This window comes from Enhydra lutris, unplaced genomic scaffold (genome assembly GCF_002288905.1).
Source record: "Enhydra lutris kenyoni isolate GAN:26980312 unplaced genomic scaffold, ASM228890v2 scaffoldscaffold19, whole genome shotgun sequence".
NCBI classification, from domain to species: Eukaryota; Metazoa; Chordata; class Mammalia; order Carnivora; family Mustelidae; genus Enhydra; species Enhydra lutris.
In genome coordinates, this window is record NW_019154103.1 from 37,518,150 (window position 1) to 37,522,382 (window position 4,233).

Genomic DNA, 4,233 nt, shown 5'->3' on the forward strand with positions numbered 1-4,233 from the left:
AGAGGAAAGTCCTACTCTGAGATAAGGGTCTCCCTCCCTTGGCTCTGGTCACAGACTCAGAGGTGTTGGCACTGGCATGGGGCCTCCCTGATGGGGGGCTGGTGGGGCTCCCTGGCTTGATCTCCTACACTTGGGCTCCTCTTTCAATCTCCCTTCTCCTTGCCCTGCTGACCAGCGGTGGGCACTCCTTCTGTCTCAGCTCCTCTATCCCTCAGCTGCTCCTTTTCTCCTATTGTTGACAGTTGTCCTTCCGTGTTAGCAGGGGAAAATAGGTATCTATGTATTTATTTTTTAAATGCTCAGAATAATTTATTGACCGACTAAGTCCTCTTCTAGTTTTGGAACAACCCTATTACTCCACAGTGCTGACAGGAGGGGTCTTGTAACGGTGCCCCGTTGATGTGTGACTTCAACTCATCACCAAGGTAACTGTCATGCTGGCTCCCCTGGGAGGACTGATACAGCCCTGAGCCAGGGTGTCCTGTGAAAACAGCTGGAATGCCACCTCCTGGCTGGCCTGGCTGCCAGGAAGATTCCTCTGGCTGAGCCCAGGATGTCCAAAACTGTTCTTCTGGCATCCCCCAGGACCAGTCTCACCCTTGGGGGTTCTCCCAGTCTGCTTGTCAAAATACCCCAGTGGCAGCATGGGGTGCATAAGCAGGTTGAAGGGGGTGGGGAATGTTCATGGCAGCCATGTTGCTGGGGCCGGCACCAGACATGCACATCTGGTCTTGGGTCTGCAAGTTCATGAGTTCATGGTCCAGGGCCAGCTCTGGCTTTTCTGATCATGGACTGATCCTGGAACTGTAGCCTCCTAGGTTGATACATGACTGCCAGGTAGAGGGTGGTGACTAGCTACCTGGGCTTGCTGAACTGCGTGAGGCTCTCCCACAGAGGGGGAGGCACTCCCACATTGGTCAGGGGCCCTTCCACCAACACTTTCTGTTCTTTGTAGTAGTCCAGCGGGTGGTTCCAGAGCACCTGGGAGGACAGGGCCTCTGAGTTTCCTATGAGAATGACCTCATATCATGCTTTGGTTAGGGCCATGTGAAGCTGCCTGGGGTTGTTTAAAAATCCAATGCTCATTAGTGCACATGCAGGAGAGTAAGATAAAGTCCTTGTCCCACCCCTGAAATGTGTCCATGTGGGTGAATTCTACCTCCTGGTAGAGTTTGCTGTGCAGGGAGCCACTGAAATGCATGAGTTCTATGAGGTCGGAGGGTTGGCCCTGCTTAAGGGCATGATGATGCCGAGCTGGTCTGGCTTGGCACCTTTCTTCAGCAGCCTTGTGATAATCTGCTCTGTGTGTCCCACTTCCTTCCTGTTCAGGGATGAGGTGCTTGAGCTGGCAATCTCTTCTGGGCTCTGGGTCATCTAGAACATCAGCTGATCAGGTTGGGGTCACTGGAAGTCCAATCCCTTCTTCCTAAGATCTGCTGCAGTGATGACTTTCTGAAGCCAGAACTCTTAGAAGTTGGATGAGAAATGCTGAGGGTAGGATGCATCATGGTGGACCTGGAGGTGGATGAGATGGATGGAATGGATACCAGCACCACGAGCTGCTTGAAGAGTGACTGGGATAGCCCAAACTCGTCTTCTGTTTTGCATATCACCATGGAGCCCAGCTGGCAGTGGTCATTCATGAAGATGAGCTGGTTGACTCCAAGGACTTTAGGGACCATGCACTCTAGCTTAGTGGCTGGTGTGCTCGCCTCAATTAAAATGGGCCTCAGTTGCCCACACCTCCATACACATCTGTGTTCATGAGCAACTCCCTTTCTATGGTTAGCTTTGGCATCAGGTAAGGTTTCTTTTCTGCCAACAAGAACTCCCCAGTCTCTTCATTCATTTGATGCAGCTTCTGGAGCTCCCCATGCTCTCCATGTTCCTGATCTGGTTGTGCAGGGACAGAAATGATACTGAGTCCTGATGCAGAACAGCATGATTTTCAGCCTGGTCTGGTAGATCGTCTTGCTCAGCCAATCTATGATTATATTACGTGGGGCACAGAGAAGCAGGGGAGCATTGCTTTGCCCAGCCAGGTAGTAGCTGATGGTGGCCAAGGTAACCATCTTCCTGATGCCTGGTATGTCTTGTATCAGGCTCATTGATCTTTTTTGCGCAGTCTGAAGAGTGGTTCCAGTTGGGGAGTCCTTGTGCCTTAAAGTTCTTGGGCAGCTGAGATCTGATGATAATGTCCTCCAGCTGCCATCTGTTGTAGTCCCACATGGAGGTCTCCTCCAATGAGGTTGACTCCCACCTGAAATCCATCTGCAAGTTTTGATCGCCACGACATGCCCGAACTGCTCTGCAGCTCACTGGTGAGGTCATCACCATAATTAACAGGGACCTTGATGACATGGCTTCATCTCTTGCCATAGGGGATACCAAACCACGTTTCCTTTGCAAGCAAGCATATCTTGTTCCCTTGATTAAGCCACATATCTCAACCAAATTATGACTACATTATCTTCACCAGAGGATTGATATTCAGTGTTGGGCCAAGTAAAGTAGGCATTTGTCTTCTTGTTAAGGACTAGGTCCTACCTGATGGTGATGTTGCGCTGAGACTGGGGCTCTTTTTGGTTTCTCATCATCGTTGGCTGGCACCTGGACAAGGGTGCTTGTAAGTGCACGTGCAGGAGAGTAAGATAAAGTCCTTGTCCCACCCCTGGAATGTGTCCATGTGGGCAAGGCCAGGTGTCCAAAACTATTCTTCTGGCATCCCACATGGCCCTAACTAAAGTATGATATGAGGTCATTCTCATAGGCAACTCAAAGGCCCTGTCCTCCCAGGTGCTCTGGGACAAGGTGGGACCCTTGTCCCACCCCTGGAATGTGTCCAGTGCTTTGCCCTGGTGCTGGTAAGCCTCCTATGCAGGAGCTTAGGGGCTCTTCTCCACTTCCTACTTCTCTAGGTCCTTCACGCTGGCAGAAGGATTTTCCTTGCGTTCGGCACACCTCCGAGTTGTTGACTGATCTGTGGAGCGGGGATGTGCCCAGCCCATAGCTACTCTTGCTCAGAAGGGATTTCCATTAGCACCGGAAGCAGCAGTCCTAGATCACGCGCTGCGGCTCCGCGCTATCCCCGCTGATGTACTTGAAGCTTTTTCTGACTGGCACAGGGTGGTCCACACAGCCGCACCTTCAGCAATAATGAAGCCGTGGAGGAAGACATTGTGGGAGCCACTGGAACCCTCCGGAGCCAGTTCCTGGAGAAGCCCATCTTAGTGGCAAGTCACCTCTTGGCACCCCGGGAGGTGACTTACAGTGCGGCTGTCAGAAGTTAAACGAGGTGGAGGGTTGCATACCCACATCTTGCCGGTGTTACAGTAGGTCACGCAAGCAGTACTGTGTATTCTGCTCGGTGAACAAGCAGCTGGTCGTGACCGCACTGTCATCTACGGACCTGGGACGCAGGGTGCCTTGAGTACCCCGATCCGTGCCTGTTGCTGTCACGGTCACGGCGCCCCGCCCGTGTGCATGAGAGGGACGGTGGCAGTCACTTCCTGACCTGGGAACTTCTGCGCCTGGCTTGGAAGGATGCAGTTCATGAACTTGAACACAGCCATGCAGCTGAGTTACTCATCCTTCTTGGTGTCCGGCAGCGTGAGCATCTGTGAACTGGGACCCTAGACCTCCGCTCGGGAGCCCCCAGCCCGGCTCCGCCCCACCCTGGAGACAGCCAAGAGCGCTCATACCCTTAGACTAGACGGAAACGCTCGTGAAGGTGGGGGTGGGGGAGCAAGCGGTGCCCACAAAGTCGCCACCCACCAGCCGCTCACATCCCTGCAGAAACCTGAGCTGCTGCTACCACCACCTGCTATGAGTACTTTTAATTTTACCTCTTCTGGCAGGTGCGAGGTGGCCTCGATAGCATTCCTGACTCCAGACGTTGTTGTTTTTTAATCTAAGTTTTAGAATTTCCATTTTGTTCTTTTGATGTAAGTTCCAGTTTTCTGGTTAATTTTTCCATCTTGTCATCACTTGTGATACACTAATCACAGTTAAAATCTAGTATCTGGGTCACCTGTGTGTCAGTTTTCATTGCCTTTTTTTCCTTATCCTTTATTTTGTATTCCTGGGAAAATTTTTTGTTGTTGTTGAATTGTGGAAATTATATATAAAAATTACAGAGGTTCTGGAAAAAAGTTATCTTTCTCTAGAGAGGATTTCTTTAGCTTCTGACAGGCAATTAGAGTAGGCAGGGATAACTTTAATCCAAACAGATTG

The 4,233-nt window shown here is 51.1% G+C and overlaps 1 pseudogene; it reads right to left on the bottom strand.

Moving 5' to 3' along the window:
* Nucleotides 1-332: 332 nt before the first annotated feature.
* On the bottom strand, nucleotides 333-2,597 carry LOC111148358 (annotated as a pseudogene).
* Nucleotides 2,598-4,233: the final 1,636 nt, after the last annotated feature.